The 23,226-nt window shown below is 43.0% G+C and overlaps 1 protein-coding gene across 2 annotated transcripts in view; it reads right to left on the reverse strand.

Moving 5' to 3' along the window:
* Positions 1–23,226, reverse strand: part of LOC106571255 (lysophospholipid acyltransferase 2) — a 77,082-nt gene that overhangs the window by 52,762 nt on the left and 1,094 nt on the right. The gene's annotated exons all lie outside the window — the stretch shown is intronic.

A 23,226-nucleotide genomic window follows, 5' to 3' on the forward strand; every position in this document is an offset into this window, starting at 1 on the left:
GACCTCCTTGATGATAAATCAGGGAAGTCCATTACACAAGCAAATAAAAAGCCAAAAGACAACCTCTTCAAAAGCTGTGCAAAGGGTCATGGGGAGCTATTCAGCTGAATAAACTATCTGCATGCGAATCCACAGTCGATTTTGTTGCTATTTTCTGGTGAATCATCTTAGTTTTCAGATGTTTTTTTATTAAAGTGATCAACTCTCGCTCGACTCCCTCTCCTACCGTTGAACCTGCATACCCAGTGGGGCCTCTCTGCTGTAAGTTCCTAGGTCCTTTGAGACGGTCCGGTGGCGGTAAAGCCTTGGCCCAGTCTCTCTCCACAGAGCTGCAGTCTAAACTGACCTGGCTGGCTGACAGCTTGGGTCGATCCCTGGAAGCCGTTGGAAGTCTGTCAGGTCTGAAGCCTGCATCCCAAATGAAACCCTATTCCTTTAAAGTGCACACATTTTTACCAGCACCTATAAAGGGAATAGGGTCCCATTTGGGAAGCATCTCTAAAAATATTGAGCCCGGGGCCCAGCAAGAGATGTTCTTAGGGCAGCTGACAGCTGTAATGTTTGACCAGAGCTAATTGTCTTCCAGACTTTGTTCACAGCGTCTAGGGTGAAATTGCCCCTAGGTGCTCATTTGGGGTCAGTTTTGCATTTCCAATTAAGGTTAGGATTGTGGAGGTGAAGGTGATCTTAGATCTGTACCTAGGAGAAAATTCACCACAGAACATTCATCAACGGTGCTGGGATGAGGCTGTTTGCATCTTTGTAGATGAGGGAGGTTTCAAAACATGTAGAGGAAATAGTAGTGTTTCAGTAGCTACAGTGAGGGAAAAAAGTATTTGATCCCCTGCTGATTTTGTACTTTTTCCCACTGACAAAGTAATGATCAGTCTATAATTTTAATGGTAGGTTTATTTGAACAGTGACACAGAATAACAAAACAATCCAGAAAAACGCATGTCAAAAATGTTATAAAATGATTTGCATTTTAATGAGGGAAATAAGTATTTGACCCCTCTGCAAAACATGACTTAGTACTTGGTGGCAAAACCCTTGTTGGCAATTACAGAGGTCAGATGTTTCTTGTAGTTGGCCACCAGGTTTGCACACATCTCAGGAGGGATTTTGTCCCACTCCTCTTTGCAGATCTTCTCCAAGTCATTAAGGTTTCGAGGCTGACGTTTGGCAACTCGAACCTTCAGCTCCCTCCACAGATTTTCAATGGGATTAAGGTCTGGATACTGGACTAGGCCACTCCAGGAACTTAATGTGCTTCTTCTTGAGCCACTCCTTTGTTGCCTTGGCCGTGTGTTTTGGGTCATTGTCATGCTGGAATACCCATCCACGACCTATTTTCAATGCCCTGGCTGAGGGAAAGAGGTTCTCACCCAAGATTTGACGGTACGTGGCCCCGTCCATCGTCCCTTTGATGCGGTGAAGTTGTCCTGTCCCCTTAGCAGAAAAACACCCCCAAAGCATAATGTTTCCACCTCCATGTTTGACAGTGGGGATGGTGTTCTTGGGGTCATAGGCAGCATTCCTCCTCCTCCAAACACGGCGAGTTGAGTTGATGCCAAAGAGCTCCATTTTGGTCTCATCTGACCACAACACTTTCACCCAGTTGTCCTCTGAATCATTCAGATGTTCATTGGCAAACTTCAGATGGGCATGTATATGTGCTTTCTTGAGCAGGGGGACCTTGTGGGCGCTGCAGGATTTCAGTCCTTCACGGCGTAGTGTGTTACCAATTGTTTTCTTGGTGACTATGGTCCCAGCTGCCTTGAGATCATTGATAAGATCCTCCCGTGTAGTTCTGGGCTGATTCCTCACCATTATCATGATCATTGCAACTCCACGAGGTGAGATCTTGCATGGGGCCCCAGGCCGAGGGAGATTGACAGTTCTTTTGTGTTTCTTCCATTTGCGAATAATCGCACCAACTGTTGTCACCTTCTCACCAAGCTGCTTGGCGATGGTCTTGTAGCCCATTCCAGCCTTGTGTAGGTCTACAATCTTGTCCCTGACATCCTTGGAGAGCTCTTTGGTCTTGGCCATGGTGGAGAGTTTGGAATCTGATTGATTGATTGCGTCTGTAGACAGGTGTCTTTCATACAGGTAACAAGCTGAGATTAGGAGCACTCCCTTTAAGACTATGCTCCTAATCTCAGCTCGTTACCTGTATAAAAGACACCTGGGAGCCAGAAATCTTTCTGATTGAGAGGGGGTCAAATACTTATTTCCCTCATTAAAATGCAAATCAATTTCTAACATTTTTGACATGCGTTTTTCTGGATTTTTTGTGTTGTTATTCTGTCTCTCACTGTTCAAATAAACCTACCATTAAAATGATAGACTGATCATTTCTTTGTCAGTGGGCAAACGTACAAAATCAGCAGGGGATCAAATACTTTTTTCCCTCACTGTATGTTTGTGTCCAGGTCACATGTCCAACGGAACAGAACAGGGACGACAGCCTGGCTAAAGTAGAAGGATATCAAACTCTTTCTAACACAGGATACTTTCTGTTGATCTAAAAGTGGACTAACCCTAAAAAACTCACAGCTGCAGTTTTAAACTATGTAAAAGACAGGAATGGTACAGAATGTCACAGCACCAGACAGTGCATCTAAATTTGAGGACTTTTTAAGATGCAAAACCCTTTCAAATTGATGACTTTTAAGATGAGAAATGAGAAATGAAGGGAGAGAGTCAGAAAGAATGTTATGAGGGATGAGTTAGACCTACTTTAAAAATCCTGCCCTGAATTTATCTACCTCTCATTAATATGTCATGGTGGCCCTACTGCCGTGCAGGCAGCACTCTCCTCTCCGCTCCAGCCAGACACCCAAGCCATCTTCTTCTTTAATTCATGCTCCCTGATGTTTCCCATTACTGTCTCGGTGTCTAGGCTAAGGTATTCCTTCCTATTGCTCTCTGCAGCCTGATCTAGGATCAGCTCCTCCCTGTCCCTAATAAAATCAGATTCATTATGATCTAAAAGGCTAAACTGATCCTAAATCAGCACATATGGCTATGAACTCTTTGCTGGGTTCATATACAGCAGTGGGTTGAAGTAAAGCTGGGGCGGATATGTACTGTATGTGAAGGAGAATGTGCCAGCTAGCCAGCATGACTGATGGGCAGTGATGGAGAGAAAATAAATCGGATGCTCTGCTTGATAGACCAGGAACTAACTGCCTTTTCTGGGGAGAGAGAGGGTCTGCATTCAAAATTGCACCATATTCCCTATATAGTACACTACTTTTGACCAGGGCCCATAGGGATCTTGTCAGAAGTAGTGCACTACATAGGGAATTGGGTACCATTTGGAAAACAATAAGGTATTGGACTGCAGTAATCTCTGATAGATGTTAAAGAACCTTCCAGAACATGTTGGGGTGCACTGGACAGGACAAATTACAAGGGAATGTAACTGTGTAGATAGACATTTTCTAGAAGTTTCATAAAGTTTCAGTTTCCTACTACAATTGGCTGATGTAACCCAACCTGTGCTTAAAAAATTTTTTAACAGCCTCTAATGGCATATTATATGTGCAGGTGAGGTAACATCACGATCATGTTTTCACAATGGTAACAGAACATCACCTCAGTCAGGAGGATGTAAAATACAATTTCCGCCAAATAAGGAGTTTTTTTAAAGCTTTTGTGAACAATAGACGGCCAAAAATAAGGTTGAGTACACAAGATGTCAGACATTGTGTGGAAAACTACTGCATAAGGTCAGGATGAGGCAGCGTCCAGAGAGGATGACAGAATGGGGAGACCCATACATCACTACACCACCACCCTCCTCTTCTCTGGAACTCTCCCTTCCCTTACAGGATTACGTCTACATCCCAAAAGGCACCCTATTCCCTATATATAGAGCACTGATGTTTGACCAGGGCCATAGAGCTCTGGTCAAAAGTAGTGCACTATATAAGGAATGCGGTGCCATTTGGGACGTATACTAGAACAGAAGAATTGAGGGGAGAAAGTCAAGTTTCACTAGAAGATACTGCCTTGCTGTCCATCTTTGACATTCAGATAGAAAATGACAACCTTCAACAAAACAAAGGGCATTACTTTCTCTATTACTTGTCTTTCATTTGCAAACAGTATTAAGAATTGAATGTCTCTATGCTGAATCGCAACGTCCATCCAATGGCAAGACAAAGGAGGAGACATTCTGCTGAATGAGGAACTGGTTAAGGCTCATTGAAGCCTGTGATGGAAGGGATCCTTCCTAAAGAAGCCTGTTGCTAGGATACAGCCTGCATGCCTTGCCATAGCAAAGAGGAGGTTGATGTGCTGCTGAGCGGAGGCCATGTTTTTACAATCATCTGTCTCATTGAATTGGCTGCAACATGCTATCACTAACTGATTACATGGCCTATAAAAAGTGTCTGCTCGGCCACCATGCAGTCAGCCACATCCACAATGGCTTTTCATCTTAACAATCACGGCCTTCAAGGACTGCCTCTCTGAAGCAAAAGTACCTCTGGCAACGAGAAATTGAGAGTAGAGACAGAGGGCAAAACCATCACAACTCTGAAGGTAACAACATCAGGCTCAAAGGCCCACATTAAATCAAAATAGGATTAGTGATAGTTGTTGATAAAAAAAAAATGTAAACACTTTTATTGACAACATCTCACTTCGGTCTCTAATTTCTCATTAGCAAAAGTACCTTATCCATAGAGCCCTGTTTAAAAGACACAGGCTTTAGACTGACTTCGCTCAGACAAGAAAAAACAACGGAGGAATGGAACCCCCCCGCTGACAGACAAACTATAGCTGTCCCCTACAACAACAAAAAATATTGGTCGACCGAGAGTCGTCTTTCCTTTTGAACAATCGTTAGGTAAAAAAAAATGCGTGTATTTTTCCATAAACAGAGCATTCGGAAATTATTCAGACCCCTTCACTTCTTCCACATTGTTACATTACAGCCTTATTCTAAAATGGATTAAATCTTTTTTTACCCTCCTCAATCTAAACACAATACCCCATTATTACTAAGCAAAAACATTTTTGTAGAATTCTTTGCAAATGTATGAAAATTACAAAACTGAAATAACACATCTACATACAGTTGCAAGGAAAAGTATGTGAACCCTTTGGAATTACCTGGATTTCTACATAAATTTGTCAAAAAAAATGTGTTCTGATCTTCCTCTAAGTCACAACAATAGACAAACACAGTGTGCTTAAACTAATAACACAGTAGTTATTGTATTTTTCTTGTCTATATTGAATACTTAATTTAAACAGTCACAGTGTAGGTTGGAAAAAGTATGTGAACCCCTAGGCTAATTACTTTTTCAAAAGCTAATTGAAGTCAGGACTTAGCTAACCTGGAGTCCAATCAATGAGACGAGATTGGAGATGTTGGTTAGAGCTGCCCTGCAAAATAAAATAAAAAACTCACAAAATGTGAGTTTGCTATTCACATGAAGAATTGCCTGATATGAACCATGCCTTGAACAAAGAGGTCTCAGAAGACCTAAGATTAAGAATTGACTTGCATAAAGCTGGAAAGGGTTACAAAAGTATCTCTAAAAGCCTTGATGTTCATCAGTCCACGGTAAGACAAATTGTCTATAAATAGAGAAAGTTCAGCACTGCTGCTACTCTCCCTAGGAGTGGCTGTCTTGCAAAGATGACTGCAAGAGCACAGCATAGAATGCTCAATGAGGTTAAGAAGAATCCTAGAGTGTCAGCTAAAGACTTAGAGAAATCTCTGGAACATGCTAAGATCTCTGAGTCTTCGATACGTAAAACAAGAATGGTGTTCATGGGAGGACACCAAGGAAAAAGCTACTACTGTCCAAAAAAAAACATTGCTGCATGTCTGAAGTTCACAAAATAGCACCTGGATGTTCCACAGCACTACTGGCAAAATATTCTGTGGACAGATGAAACTAAAGTTGAGTTGTTTGGAAGGAACACACAACACTATGTGTGGAGAAAAAAAGGCACAGCACACCAACATCAAAACCTCATCCCAACTGTAAAATATGGTGGAGGGAGCATCATGGTTTGGGGCTGCTTTGCTGCCTCAGGGCCTGGACAGCTTGCTATCATGAATGGAAAAATGAATTCCCATGTATGCCAAGACATTTCGCAGGAGAATGTAAGGCTCTCTCCACCAATTGAGGCTCAACAGAAGTTGGGTGATGCAACAGGACAACGACCCAAAACACAGAAGTAAATCAACAAAAGAATGGCTTCAGAATGGCTTTCAAGAAGAAAATACGCATTGTGGAGTGGCCCAGTCAGAGTCCTGACCTCAACCCGATTGAGATGCTGTGGCATGACCTCGAGCGGTTCACACCAGACATCCAGAGAACATTGCTGAACTGAAACAGTTTTGTAAAGAGGAATGCTCCAAAATTCCTCCTGACTGTTGTGCAGGTCTGATACACAACTACAGAAAACATTTGGTTGAGGTTATTGCTGCCAAAGGAGGGTCAACCAGTTATCAAAGGGTTCACATACTTTTTCCACCCTGCACTGTGAATGTTTACACGGTGTGTTCAATAAAAGACATGAAAACATAATTGTTTGTGTTTTATTAGTTTAAGCAGACTGTGTTTGTCTATTGTTGTCTATTGTTGTGACTCAGATGAAGATCAGACCAATTTATGCAGAAATACAGGTAATTCCAAAGGGTTCACATACTTTTTCTTGCCACTAAGCATTCAGACCCTTTACTCAGTACTTTGTTGAAGCACCTTTGGCAGCAATTACAGCCTTGAGTCTTCTTGGGTATGACGCTACAAGCTTTGCACACCTGTTTTTGGTGAGTTTCTCCCATTCTTCTCTGCAGATCCTCTCAAGCTCTGTCAGGTTGGATGGAGAGCGTCCCTGCACAGCCATTTTTAGGTCTCTCCAGAGATGTTCGATCGCGTTCAAGTCCGGGTTCCAGATGGGCCACTCAAGGACATTCAAAGACTTGTCCCGAAGCCACTCCTGCGTTGTCTTGGCTGTGTGCTTAGGTTCGTTGTCCTGTTGGAAGGTGAACCATTGACCCAGTCTGAGGTCCGGAGCACTCTTGAGCAGGTTTTCATCAAGGATCTCTCTGTACTTTGCTCTGTTCATCTTTCACCCGATCCTGACTAGTCTCCCTGCTGCTGAAAAACATCCCCACAGCATGATGCTGCCACCACCAAGCTTCACCGTAGGGATGGTGCCAGGTTTCCTGCCAGACATGACGCTTGGCATTCAGACCAGAGAATCTTGTTTCTCATGGTCTGAGAGTCCTTTAGGTGTCTTTTGGCAAACTCCAAGCGGGCTGTCATGTGCCTTTTACTGAAGAGTGGCTTCCGTCTGGCCACTCCACCATAAAGGCCTGATTGGTGGCATGCTGCAGAGATGGTTGTCTTTCTGGATGGTTCTCCCATTTCCACAGAGGAACTCTGGAGCTCTGTCAAAGTGACTATCACCTTTCTAACCAAGGCCCTTCTACCCCGATTGCTCAGTTTGGCCAGGCGACTAGCTCTAGCAAGAGTTTTAGCGCTTCCAAACTTCTTCCATTTAAGAATGATGGAGGCCACTGTGTTCTTGGGGACCTTCAATGCTGCAGAACATTTTGTCTACGGACAATTCCTTTGACCTTATGGCTTGGTTTTTGCTGTCAAGCACTGTCAACAGTGGGACCTTATTTAGACAGGTGTGTGCCTTTCCAAATCATGTCCAATCAATTCAATTTACCACAGGTGGACTCCAATCAAGTTGTAGAAACATCAAGGATGATCAATAGAAACAGGATGCACCGGAGCTCAATTTCGAGTCTCATAGCAAGGGTCTGAATACTTATGCAAATGATGCATTTCTGTTTTAGCTTTATGATTATGGGGTATTGTGTGTAGATTGATGAGGATGTTGTTTTTAAATCCATTTTAGAATAAGGCTGTAATGAAACCAAATGTGGGAAAAGTCAAGGGGTCTGAATACTTTCCGAATGCACTGTATTGACACACCCTGTGTGTTTTAATAAAATCAACTAACTATACTGAACTTGTCTGATGCTTTAAGCACGCTGTTTGATTAAATAATTTAAGACACAAATGACTCAAGAGACTCAAGCCAGAGCTCAAGATAGCCTAACTAGAAGAAGAAGAAAACCTGTTCCCGACCCTCCTCCCGGTGCTGTTGGCCTTCACAGATTCTGCCATTACCCTTCTGAAGTTGCCGGTAACAGGCTACACCAGCGGTTGTCAACCTTTTCCATTTGGAGTGCCAATTTATCTTACAATTTCTACCAATCTGCATGCCAGTTAGGATTTTCATATACACATTTTTGTGGAGCAGTTCTTTGCATCTCAAAATCCTTGTCTGTGGCTAATCTACATTCCATCTAAATCTAAATGAAAACTATACAAATCTAAAAGTTACTTTTATTGCCATCTATGTAAAAATAGCTTACATAAAGCCAACAAATAAAAACAATGCAGCATGTACAAAATATCCTGAAAAAAATAAATATCTTATCAACACATTGGCTACGCATAGCCTTTCTGCAACAAACTTAAAACATTGTATCAACTATCAACTGGGTCGGCCAAAACTCTTTCATCTTTCATGCGCCAGTGAGCCCTGGACAGACACAGCTGTAGGCTATTTAAGCAATGGATAAGAAGTAATGAGCTATTTTATGACGTTTCTACCGGATCAGAGCATTACATTTTCTCCTTTCATGCCGAGTGGTTATTGAAAGGGAGAGAGCTGGAAATATTGTTAAAATACTTTGAGGAACTTTTGACATTCTCAATTGATTCTAAAACCAGATTTTACTTGCTACGAGACTCGAAATTGAGCTCCGGTGCATCCTGTTTCTATTGATCATCCTTGATGTTTCTACAACTTAATTGGAGTCCTCCTGTGGTAAATTGAATTGATTGGACATGATTTGGAAAGGCACACACCTGTCTATATAAGGTCCCACTGTTGACAGTGCATGACAGCAAAAACCAAGCCATGAGGTCGAAGGAATTGTCCGTAGACAAAATGTTCTGCAGCATTGAAGGTCCCCAAGAACACAGTGGCCTCCATTATTCTTAAATGGAAGAAGTTTGGAAGCGCTAAGACTCTTGCTAGAGCTGGTCGCCTGGCCAAACTGAGCAATCGGGGTAGAAGGGCTTTGGTTAGAAAGGTGATTCTTCTGATGACATTGAGGAATACACCACATCAGTCACTGGCTTTATCAATAAGTGCGTCGAGGACGTCGTCCCCACATTGACTGTACGTACATACCCCAACCAGAAGCCATGGATTACAGGCAACATTCGCACTGAGCTAAAGGGTAGAGCTGCCGCTTTTAAGGTGTGGGACTCTAACCCGGAATCTTACAACAAATCTCGCTATGCCCTGCGACGAACCATCAAACAGGCAAAGCGTCAATACAGGGCTAAGATTAAATCATACTACACCGGCTCCGACGCTCGTCGGATGTAGCAGGGCTTGCAAACTATTACAGACTACAAAGGGAATTACAGCCGCGAGCTGCCCAGTGACACGAGCCTACCAGACGAGCTAAATCACTTCTATGCTCGCTTCGAGGCAAGCAACACTGAGGCATGCATGAGAGCACCAGCTGTTCCGGACAACTGTGTGATCACGCTCTCCGTAGCCGACGTGATTAAGACCTTTAAACAGGTCAACATACACAAGGCTGCGGGGCCAGACAGATTACCAGGACGTGTGCTCCGGGCATGTGCTGACCAACTGCCAGGTGTCTTCACTGACATTTTCAACATGTCCCTGATTGAGTCTGTAATACCAACATGTTTCAAGCAGACCACCATAGTCCCTGTGCCCAAGAACACAAAGGCAACCTGCCTAAATGACTACAGACCCGTAGCACTCACGTCCGTAGCCATGAAGTGCTTTGAAAGGCTGGTCATGGCTCACATCAACACCATTATTCCAGAAACCCTAGACCCACTCCAATTTGCATATCGCCCAAACAGATCCACAGATGATGCCATCTCTATTGTATGCCACACTGCCCTTTCCCACCTGGACAAAAGGAACACCTATGTGAGAATGCTATTCATTGACTACAGCTCAGCGTTCAACACCATAGTACCCTCAAAGCTCATCACTAAGCTAAGGAACCTGAGACTAAACACCTCCCTCTGCAACTGGATCCTGGACTTCCTGACGGGCCGCCCCCAGGTGGTGAGGGTAGGTAGCAACACATCTGCCACGCTGATCCTCAACACTGGAGCTCCCCAGGGGTGCGTGCTCAGTCCCCTCCTGTACTCCCTGTTCACCCACGACTGCATGGACAGGCACGACTCCAACACCATCATTAAGTTTGCAGACGACACAACAGTGTTAGGCCTGATCATCGACAACGACGAGACAGCCTATAGGGATGAGGTCAGAGACCTGGCCGGGTGGTGCCAGAATAACAACCTATCCCTCAACGTAACCAAGACTTAGGAGCTGATTGTGGACTACAGGAAAAGGAGCACCGAGCACGCCCCCATTCTCATCGACGGGGCTGTAGTGGAGAAGGTTGAGAGCTTCAAGTTCCTTGGCGTCAACATCAATAACAAACTAGAATGGTCCAAACACACCAAGACAGTCGTGAAGAGGGCACGACAAAGCCTATTCCCCCTCAGGAAACTAAAAAGATTTGGCATGGGTCCTGATATCCTCAAAAGGTTCTACAGCTGCAACATCGAGAGCATCCTGGTGATGTCATTTACAAAATAGCCTCCAATACTCTACTCAACAAACTGGATGCAGTCTATCACAGTGCCATCCGTTTTGTCACCAAAGCCCCATATACTACCCACCACTGCGACCTGTATGCTCTCGTTGGCTGGCCTTCGCTTCATAATCGTCGCCAAACACATTGGCTCCAGGTCATCTACAAGACCCTGCTAGGTAAAGTCCACCCTTATCTCCGCTCACTGGTCACCATAGCAGCACCCACGTGTAGCACGCGCTCCAGCAGGTATATCTCTCTGGTCACCCCTAAAGCCAACTTCTCCTTTGGTTGTCTCTCCTTCCAGTTCTCTGCTGCCAATGACTGGAACGAACTACAAAAATCTCTGAAACTGGAAACACTTATCTCCCTCACTCGCTTTAAGCACCAGCTATCAGAGCAGCTCCCAGATCACTGCACCTGTACATAGCCCATCTATAATTTAGCCCAAACTATTACCTCTTCCCCTACTGTATTTATTTATTTTATTTATTATTTTGCTCCTTTGCACCATATTATTTATATTTTAACTTTGAACATTCTTCAAATTACAAATCTACCATTCCAGTGTTTTACTTGCTATACTTTATTTACTTTGCCACCATGGCCTTTTTTGCCTTTACCTCCCTTATCTCACATCATTTGCTCACATTGTATATAGTCTTATTTTTTTCTACTGTATCTTTGATTGTATGTTGTTTTACTCCATGTGTAACTCTGTGTTTTTGTATGTTGTCGAACTGCTTTGCTTTATCTTGGCCAGGTCGCAATTGTAAATGAGAACTTGTTCTCAACTTGCCTACCTGGTTAAATAAAGGTGAAATAAATAAATAAATAAAATAAAAAAAAATGGGTCCTGAGATCCTCAAAAGGTTCTACAGCTGCAACATCGAGAGCATCCTGACCGGTTACATCACTGCCTGGTACGGCAATTGCTCGGCCTCCGACCGCAAAGCACTTCAGAGGGTAGCGCGTACGGCTCAGTACATCACTGGGGCAAAGCTGCCTGCCATCCAGGACCTCTATACCAGGCGGTGTCAGAGGAAGGCCCTAAAAATTATCAAAGACCCCAGCCACCCTAGTCATAGACTGTTCTCTCTACTACCGCATGGCAAGCGGTACCGGATTGCCAAGTCTAGGACAAAAAGGCTTCTCAACAGTTTTTACCCCCAAGCCATAAGACTCCTGAACAGGTAACCAAATGGTTACCCGGACTATTTGCATTGTGTGCCCCCACCCCCCCAACCCCTCTTTTACGCTGCTGCTACTCTCTATTATATATGCATAGTCACTTTAACTATAGATTCATGTACATACTACCTCAATTGGCCTGACCAACCAGTGCTCCCACACATTGGCTAACCGGCTATCTGCATTGTGTCCCACCACCCACCACCCGCCAACCCCTCTTTACGCTACTGCTACTCTCTGTTCATCATATATGCATAGTTACTTTAACCATATCTACATGTACATACTACCTCAATCAGCCTGACTAACCGGTGTCTGTATATAGCCTTGCTACTGTTATTTTCAAATGTCTTTTTACTGTTGTTTTATTTCTTTACACACACACACACACACACACACACACACACACCTTTTTTTTCGCACTATTGGTTAGAGCCTGTAAGTAAGCATTTCACTGTAAGGTCTACACCTGTTTTATTCGGCGCATGTGACAAATAAACTTTGATTTGATTTGCTATTTGAGGTGAAGCAAGACAGATTTGAGAAGCTACACAGCTCATTAGTGGTGGTGAGTTAAGACAATCAGAAATACTGTCAGACATCCCCAAATGGGCACATTTATAGGTCTACATTTGCGAGCAGGCCAGGTAGACTAATCCTACATGCGTAATCAGGTGCACGTCCTTACTCAACATCAAAAGGAGCATTTTAGATAAAACTTGTTTCTCAAAAGTGTAGCATAGGTTGTGAGTTCTGTAAACAACGTGTCCACTCCGACCATGAGAACGATAAACCACTGTAATAATTATTTTATATTGAATGCATTAACAGAATTTACCCTCACCAAACAAACATTTCAGATGAGAAAAATGATGGGAATTAACAGTAAATGTAGGCTACTACTGGTGATATATGAAATGGGGAATTGATAGACACAGCAAACCATGCACACAATGAAGTTATGAAACAATGAATAAGCACAAAATGGCGGGAGAGAGCGCATTTTGGAGAGAGACGTGCCTTGTGCATCTGAGCCACACTCCACTTATCCTTGGACCGTGGCACCCCGTTGCCTCCACAATGGATTAGTCCACTGAGACAGGCACAAACCAGACAGATGCTGCTCGACTAAAAAAATCTTGGTTGACCAAGAGCCTATCGACCAATCAATCGACCAGTCGACTAAATGGGGTAAGACACACATGCTCACACACACGCCAAACACACTCACGCACACCTCTGTAGTCTCTGCCACTCAGAAAGTGTCACCTTTTACTTCAGTGGCAGATTTCACCGTTCTTCCCTTTCCCTGTTTTCACATACTCCATTTCCCAGGTTTCGTTCCAGAGACCCTGCCCCTGGCCAAAGACTTATCAGCTCCAGCCTGCCCCTACACCCTACAGGCTGCAGTCACAGAAACCTCAGTCCACATAAGAGGGTGCGTCTCACTCCCAATAATGTCTCCTGTGCACTTGATCGCTACTCCCACAAATCTAAAAGCATTGGAGATCTGCTAGGCATCTGCTAGGAATAAATAACAAAAATGTGGCTAGTCAGGCTAGTCCAAGTCTGCGTCCCAAATGGCACCCTATTATAAAGATGTAATTTAACTGTACTGTATATAAGAACATAAATATGTATATATGAAGTGAGTAAATAGTATTTGTTGTTCTTGTCGATTACTGTTCTGTCATTTGTCATGTATTTGTATGTTTTATGTGGACCCCAGGAAGAGTAGCTGCTGCATGTGCAGTAGCTAAATGGGGATCCTAATAAACTAAACCCTATTCCCTACATAGTGCACTACCTGGTTAAAAGTGGTGCACTATATAGGTAATATGGGTGCCATTTGGTACGATACCAAAGCCAGTGTTCTTAACCCATTAATCCCCATTGGCCCAGTGCAGCGCAACATTTTCCCTCAGTGTGCCATCACCATCTCTATTACCCGGCAGCCAACAGTTGCACTCAGATGATTCAATCTCCCATGAACACTAAGTGCACTCTTAGTGCAATACATTAGTCTTAGACACTCAATTATTTATCTCAAGCGTAGGAGACCACTATTCACTGCTTGATGTACATATACACTCATCATAAACCCTTCTTCCAGAGATAAAGACAGGCATACACTTACGGAAAGTAATAGGGATCTGTCGAGAAATCACAATGACTACTGCCGTTTCCAGAGATGACGCCTGTCATCTATAGAAGAATTTATTGTCCATTTTATTTTCAGATTACACCTACACAACCGCCTGAGAAACATAGGTGCGCAGGGACAGCCACTGGAGCTGTTTAGGAGGCAAGTGCCTTGCTCAAGGGCAAAATGGCAGCAGATGGCAAACACAGAGCCTTGTTTCTAATGGTTCAATGAGCTCCAGTAGATAAGTTATAGCCTACATCCAGAGAAAAAGGGAAATGATGCAATAATACAGTGGCCTACTACAGCGGGGGGAGTGGACGTGAATAATAATACCAATGCATCTATATAACTACTTCACATAGAGCTCTACTATACCTATCATTCTATGGGTGTGTCCCAAATGGCCCCCTACTCCGTATAGTGCCATTTGAGGCATAGAGAACGAGTCACTCCTGAAACGACGGTGTCCTCCTCATAAAGCTACCCACCCAGGCAGAGGAGGGTAGTAATACCACTACTGCCATGAGCTAGTCAGTCCTTGTTATTCTCTTTAACGATCCTGATGGTTATACTAGGGTAGTCTCTCACCCCCGGCTATGGCCCAATTGACACACTATTCCCCATGCAGTGCACTACTTTTGGCAAGAGACAGATAAAAACAAATATTTGTCACGTACACAGTTGACATTAGGTATAAAAGGTGCTAGCGCCCTCAACATTGCAGTACAATATCCATATCAATAATAAACAAAGGTCAAAGGTCAAATAAGTCATTAGAAGGAGGAGGTAGTAGTAATAAAACGACTATGTAGACAATAGGATACAGGGCATAAATCATATTACTGTGTATATAAATATGAAGTGGACTGTGTCTTGGTCACACAGTTGAATAAATAGTATAAAACAGAACTGCAGCGTTGACTCTCTGTGTGTGTGTGTGTGTGTGTGTGTGTGTGTGTCTGTGTGTGTGTGTTTGTGTGTGTGTGTGTGTGTGTGTCTGTGTGTGTGTGTGTGTGTGTGTCTGTGTGTGTGTGTGTCTGTGTGTGTGTGTGTGTGTATATTTGTGTGTAAGGGTTGGATGTGTGCAAAAAATCTAAGGTGCAGATCATCTCGGAGGTGCAGGTCTGAGCAGCTAAACAGCTAGGGTAACTGTTCAACTGTCTGATGGCCTGGTGGTAGAAGTTGTCTCGGAGGTGCAGGTCTGAGCAGCTAAACAGCTAGGGCAACTGTTCAACTGTCTGATGGCCTGGTGGTAGAAGTTGTCTCGGAGGTGCAGGTCTGAGCAGCTAAACAGCTAGGGTAACTGTTCAGCTGTCTGATGGCCTGGTGGTAGAAGTTGTCTCGGAGGTGCAGGTCTGAGCAGCTAAACAGCTAGGGTAACTGTTCAGCTGTCTGATGGCCTGGTGGTAGAAGTTGTCTCGGAGGTGCAGGTCTGAGCAGCTAAACAGCTAGGGTAACTGTTCAGCTGTCTGATGGCCTGGTGGTAGAAGTTGTCTCGGAGGTGCAGGTCTGAGCAGCTAAACAGCTAGGGTAACTGTTCAGCTGTCTGATGGCCTGGTGGTAGAAGCTGTCTCGGATCCTGATGGTCGCAGTCCCGATGCTCCGAAACCTTTTGCCAGATGGTAACAGAGTGAATAGTCCGTGACTCGGTTGACTGAAGTTCTTGACAATTTCCCCGGGATTCTTCAGACCCCAGCTGACATAAATGTCCTGGAGGGCAGGGAGCTCGACCCCTGCGGTTGAGGTTGGGGCAGCTATAGAACATGTTGAGGATCGGAGGGCCCATGCCAAATGACTTCAGTCACCTGATGTTGAAGAGGCGCTGTTGCGCCCTCTTCACCACGATGTTGGTGTGATTGGTCGACGTCAGGTCCTCTGTGATGTGCACGCAGAGGAACTTGAAGGTTTTGACCCTCTCCACTGCAGCCCCCTTTGATGCAGATGGGGGCATCTCCACCGCCATTTCTCGCATAATTAATTTTACAGACACAAAAAGATCCCACCTTGTCTAGCGTATTGTTTTGTCCACATTTGGAAATAAATGTTCTGTTTCCATCAGGCCTGTCATGACATGTTTTATCCAACACACACTTCACTCGCATAAAAAGGTTGGATGGAAACCTGCTTAGTGATACTGAATGGATGGAGTTCAGGAACTACAGAAACTGGGGAAATTCCAGTCATGTTCCAGTATCCTCTCTGGCCCTCTTCCAGGAAGACATCTCGAGTTTGCGTCCCAAATGGCACCCTATTTTCCATTTAGTGCACTACTTTTGAACAGGGCACATATGGCTATGGTCAAAAGTAGTGCATTATATAGGGAATAGGGTGCCATTTGTGATGCAACCTCTGACACAGAGGGAAGGAAGTGCTTTTGTAGGTGGAACAGCACAGCAGCTGAGCAAGCTAGCAGCCAAGTAGAATCTGTGAGCAGACTAAACGCACATGTAGGCCTGCCACACAGACAGAACCAGTGGTGAAATGTATTTAAGTAAAAATACTTTAAAGCACTACTTAAATAGTTTTTGGGGGGTATCTGTTCTTTACTATTTATAAAAAATTTTACTTTTACTTCACTACATTCCTGAAGAAAACAATGCACTTTTTACTCCATACATTTTCCCTGATATCCAAAAGTACATTTTGAATGCTTAGCAGTAAAGGAAAATGGTCGAATTCACACACTTATCAAGAGAACATCCCTGGTCATCCCTACTGCCTATGATCTGGCGGACTCACTAAACACAAATGCTTTGTTTGTAAATTATGTCTGAGTGTTGGGGCCTGCCCCTGGCTAACCATAAATAAAAAAAATACATGGAAGTTGTGCCATCTGGTTTGCCTAATATAAGGAATTTGAAATTATGTATAGTTTTACTTTTCAAATGTAAGGATATTTTAGCAATTACATTACCTTGTGATACTTAAGTATATTTAAAAACAAATACTTTTAGACTGCAGTAGTATTGTACTGGGTGACTTTCACTTTAACTTGAGTCATTTTCTATTAAGGTATCTTTACTTTTACTCAAGTATGACAATTGGGTACTTTTTCCACCACTGGACAGAACAAACTGTATATAACACACAGAACACAGTAGGCAAAGAAAAATCATGAAAGTAATCAAACTGAGGAACTGATTTATAAAAACTAGTACTCAGATTATGTTGATTATTCAAATTGAGGGTTACCATAGTGCCCCATCAATCCATAAGCAATGTGGCAGGTTTAGAACCACTTTTTGAAAAATTATCCAGTGCCATGTAATAAATCTTAAGTATTTATAGTCACTCTCTATATCGGTTCTGGTAGGCACAAAAATAAAAAAAACTCTTAACCACAGGGGTAGACTGTCTGGAATTGGATAGACTTCCTGTAAGTGTAATATCTACTTTCCTCCCTCTCTATGTGAGTGAAAATGCTGAGTAATAATATAGGGTTAATGGCTGTCTCTAAACCTCTTTCTACATCAAAGAGATTCTCAACCCCAAGAGGTTTGTTAAATTAATTAGCTCCTCCACATAAAATATTTATTCTCAAAGCAGAAGCATGCTGTTCTATACTACCTCACGGTTTCATTTTTAGTTTCATTTTTCAAAAAATGGAAGAAGAATATTCCAGAGTAAACAGGAGATTCCCATTTCAGGTTAATGTAGCTAGGGCCTATATGTCCAAAGAAAATATACTGTCTGTGCATTAAATAGCATAGCCTAAAGCTGAATCACCAACTGAATGATGTTTTACAATAAATTAGCTCATCAATCTCATAAAAAGGTGCCCTAAAAACACAAAGACCTGTGGAGCTAGGAACACACACATATACCTTTTATGGACCAGTGCTGAACCCGTGGGAGAGGCAATACGGACACGCCTGGTGCACAAATTTATGATGAACAGTACCAATCAAAAGTTTGGACAGAGTTTCATTATTTTTACTATTTTCTACATTGTAGAATAACACTGAAGACATCAAAACTATGAAATAACACATATGGAATCATGTAACCAAAAAAATGAAAATATATTTTAGATTTTAGATTCTTCAAAGTAGCCACACTGCCTTGATGACAGCTTTGCACACTCTTGGTATTCTCTCAACCAGGTCATCTGATGAAACACTCCATCAGCCCTTATACAGCCTGGAGGTGTGTTGGTTCATTGCCCTGTTGAAAAACAAATGATAGTCCTACTAAGCACAAACCAGATGGGATGGCGTATTGCTGCAGAATGCTGTGGTAGCCATGCTGGTTAAGTATGCCTTAAATTCAAAATAAATCACAGACAGTGTCACCAGCAAAGCATCCCCACACCATCACCCCTCCTCCTCCATGCTTCACGGTTTTAACCACACATGTGGAGATCACCCATTCCCTACTCTGTCTCTCACAAAGACTCAATGGTTGGAACCAAAAATCTCAAATTTGGACTCATCAGACCAAAGGACAGATTTCCACCGATCTCCTTTCCATTGCTCATGTTTCTTGGCCCAAGCAAGTCTCTTCTTCTTATTGGTGTCCTTTAGTAGTGGTTTCTTTGCAGCAATTCAACCACGAAGGCCTGATTCACACAGTGTCCTCTGAACAGTTGATGTTGAGATCTGTCTGTTACTTGAACTCTGTGAAGCATTTATTTGGGCTGCAATTTCTGAGGCTGGTAACTAATGAACTTATCCTCTACAGCCGAGGTAACTCTGGGTCTTCCTTTCCTGTGACGGTCCTCATGAGAGCCAGTTTCCTCATAGCGCTTGATGGTTTTTGTGACTGCACTTGAAGTAACTTTCAAAGTTTATGACATCCAGATTGACTGACCTTCGTGTCTTAAAGTAATGATGGACTGTCATTTCTCTTTGCTTATTTGAGCTGTTCTTGCTATAATAAGGACTTGGTCTTTTATTTGTAAGTCGCTCTGGATAAGAGCGTCTGCTAAATGACGAAAATGTAAATGTTACCAAATAGGGCTATCTTCTGTATACCCTCCCACCTTGTCACAACACAACTGATTGGCTCAAAAGCATTAAGGAAAGAAATTCCACAAACTAACTTTTTACCTGTTAATTGAAATGCATTCCAGGTGACTACCTCATGAAGCTGGTTGAGAGAATGCCAAGAGTGGCAAAGGGTGGCTACTTTGAAGAATCTCAAATATAAAATATTTTAATTTATTTAACACTTTTTTGGTTACTACATGATTCCATGTGTGTTATTTCATAGTTTTGATGTCTTCAATGTTATTCTACAATGTAGAAAATAGTAAAAATAAAGAAAAACCCTGAAATGAGTACGTGTCCAAACATTTGACTGGTAGTGTATGTCGCGCAGCTGAGTCGAGTGGAGACGAATGGAGTCGGTTCAGTTAGTCGTCCCGATGAGCCCTTCTCACATAGATAGTTTATGCTGGCTAGCTAGCAAAAACAGGAGCATGGCGCTAGTTAAAACTTGTAAAACAAAGTGATGTTTATTTCGTTGGACATCAGGTATGTTCGTGAAGCCTCTCCATCATCCCGCTTCCATACCGTCAGCCAGCCATCAGCCATAATAAACCCAGAGGATCATGGTCCCTGTAGTCATTGAGACAGCTCCCCTAAAGAGAAACCCTGTGAGGCCCTAGTGTCCTATCAGCACTCCTATATAAGCTCCATCCCCAATAGCACCCTATTCCCTACGTAGGGACCTACAGGCCTAATTTGTTGCACTAAATAGGGAATAGAGTGTCATTTGGGACACAACCAGATCCCAGCCCTGCAGAGAGAGGAACACCCAGTCCCATCGTCCCATGTAAACTAACCTCAGCCAAACCCTCAATGGAAGGATCAAATTAGCTGACTCTGGTGTTCACTCACCAAACTCATAGGCCTACAACACATTATTCATATTTTAAATGGGAGGGGAATCTGGATTGAATAGAGTTAGTCGAATGTCAGCATTATTAACTCCATGTTTTTCATTCAGTTGGTTACATCCCCATAGTTAACAGCACACACTGGTTGTGTCCCAAATGACACCCTATTGCCTATTTAGTGCACCACTTTGGACCAGGGCCCATATATAGGGAATAGGGCTCTGGTGAAAAGTACTGCACTATACAGCCAGGGAATAGGGTTTTCGTGAAAAGTAGTGCACTATATCGGGAATAGGGTCCCATTTGGGATGCAACCACTGCCAGATAACCGTATTCTACTCCCTGGGCATTCCTCCTCATTGAGCCCCCAGGGTGTTGGGCAGCAAACTCAGGCCAAAACTCTTGATTGGGAAGACCACCATTTATGTCTTGGCACAAAGGATTCTCTCTCACGCACGCGCATTCGCACACATGCACACACACACACAGCTAATGCAATATGCTTGAGGTCCTCTGCTTGCTAAAATATTCACAGCAAAAGTTTGACAGCAACGCTTGTGACACATTTCACATTCAGGATGTGTCACTGCATTTGTGAAAGTTGGCCTAAAGTACCACAGTCAACTTCCATAGAGAATCCAGAGCCATTAAACCACAGCTTTGGAGCCATATGTATGAAGTGTCTCAGAATGCTGATCAGTTTAGTCTTTTAGATCACAATTAATCAAATGAAATAGACATGGAGGGACCTGATCCTAGATGAGCACTCCTACTCTGAGACGCTAGACACATAAAGCCCCTGAACACCAAAGGCTGCCTAGCTGGTGCCATTAAAGTTAAAGCAACAATGTACCGTATTCTCTTTCAGTGATAGTAATAGGTTACTATCACTGGGGTTAGGCAGGAATATGTGTGTTCGTCCCACCCTATACAACGCACTTCTTCCATGGGGCTCTGGTAAAAAAGTATTTCACTGTGTACAGGGAAAAGGGTGCCATTTGGGACGCAACCTGTGTTTTTTGGTATAGCAGGCCCAAGTGTTATTATCCCTTTGATATTATTAAGTCTTCTGCCCCTGGTCAGGGTTTGCATAGTAAGAGCTAGGAGGCCTATAACTTATAGCTGCAGATACCCTTTCCCCCCCTGGACAAATCCCTTACACTAAATCAGCTTACAATGACCGTGTGGCTGTATGGCTACGCAGAAACCCAACTGTGGGCTCTGGTCAAAGTAGTGCACTATAAAGGGAATAGGCAGCCATTTGGGACACACCTGTGTTTCTTTTCAAAGTACAAGTCTGAAATGAATCTGGCTCAGACCACCTAGACCACAGGAAGATCCCTGGAGCCGCTCCTTTTTTGGTTCCATCTCTTGTTTCTAGAAAGTCGTTTCCACAGTAACATCACTTGAGGGTGTTGTCAAAACACCATACTGTTACTATGGGGAGCATAACTACTAATATAGCTACTCTCTGATGAATTGTACCGCAGCCCCTGACTGACTTCCTGACTCTCACATTGCTGTAGAATTTCTAAGGCAAATATCATATCCTACATCTCAAAGTCAAAGAGAATTTTAGTCACAACAGTATTACGGGGCTATGTCATCCTGGAATGTAGCAATGGTGCTAGGCTACAACAACTGATAGGGCCTGATGCATCTTCGCATTCAGTTGTGCAGTGGTGAACCACAGATCTGTAGCCTGTGGCTAAGGCTCAGTATCTATGGAAGAAGGAGTAATGTTACATGATCAGTTGTAGACCCAGGGCTCATATTAATGCCTAGAGAACCTGATTACTTATTTGTTTATTAACAACTTGTGTCATCAGAGCTTTCTGTAGAGTTGCAGCTCCATTTTAACACTATGAAGGTATAGTTAAGCAAGGGGGTGTGGTATATTGGCCATATACCACAAACCCCAGAGGTGCCTTATTGCTATTATAAACTGGTTACCAACGTAATTAGATCATTAAAAATCAATGTTTTGTCATACCCATGGTTTATGGCCTGATATACCACGGTTGTCAGCCAATCAGCATTCAGGGCTCAAACCACTCAGTTTATAATGTTAAGTAACCAAGCCGAGCTGTACTAGACTGGCCTGGTTACGCTTCCACCATAGTTTCTGAAACTGTGCTGGAAAGGACAATGTGGATAGAAAATACCCAAGCCAATACAGTATTATCCAAGTCTAACCTTTAGTGTGAAGAGAAAGAGAAAACACCAATGGAAATATTTATAGAGCTCGCTCAGTGAAGTAACTAAACAAACACACCTGTTACCTCTAGAGGAGTGTTAAGAGGAATTGATGTTTGTTCAGACGACTCACTGTTGTGGTCACGTTCCCTTCATGAATACTGTAGGAGATGTTATGGGATAATTTACTGCACGCTACAGTACATCTGGTCTCTTGTTTTGGCTAAAAGGGAAAAAACAGGAGTTCTACAGCACAACCTCTGGAGTTGTGCCGAAATGGCACCCTATTCTCTTTGTAGTGTTGACTGACGACTCACCCTGAATTTAATTCTGCTGCTCTATCAATTGATACATTAATTCTGAAACTGCCATCGTAGAAGTAGTTTGTGTAACTTCAAAATGATTTGCGTTGCACAATTGTATTTTTAAATCAGCAATTGGATCGCCTCTAACCAATCAGAGTATCAAAATTGATAATGTTGTCGGTTTCTGGGCCCAATCAGAACAGTCAGAATGTGTTCGCATTCTAGAAATCGTCAGAAGACACAACAGTTGGCCGTAGCGATGTGGATGGGTAGCCAGGCAATTTATAGTGCACTACATTTGACCGAGTTTGGGAAAAGCAGCATTACAGCATTTAACTTAAGGTTGTCGCTGGGGATTCATGCATTAGCTAAATATATGAATGTGCCACATTACATAAATGAGCATGGATTCAAACTTGGTTGGTTATGAATGTGAATAGATTAGTGGGATATTATCAGAGACTTTTCCATTGATCTTTTTCAGATGCAAATCTTGTATACAGTAGATTGTAAGAGTGGGTGCTGCAGATTTAATATTTGCATGGGATGGGCTTCACATGTAAAGTAAAGCTGCTGTGGTCAGGGTAGGCTATGTAATCTGAGTGTTCTTCGACGTCTTCTAATGACAAGTGAGACTAAAGCATTTACATATACAGGTCACCTGAATGGGCCTATGTGAAAACCATTGCAAGGAATAGACAAGGGTAATAACTGAAAACATGCTTAATGATAAATTCAGATTGATTTGGCACTGGCAGCAAAACACATGGGCCTATTCTACAGCTGTGACTAGGCTACTGAAAATGTGTCATTTATTTTGTGCGTAAAA

The sequence above is a fragment of the Salmo salar genome, chromosome ssa15 (assembly GCF_905237065.1).
Source record: "Salmo salar chromosome ssa15, Ssal_v3.1, whole genome shotgun sequence".
NCBI classification, from domain to species: Eukaryota; Metazoa; Chordata; class Actinopteri; order Salmoniformes; family Salmonidae; genus Salmo; species Salmo salar.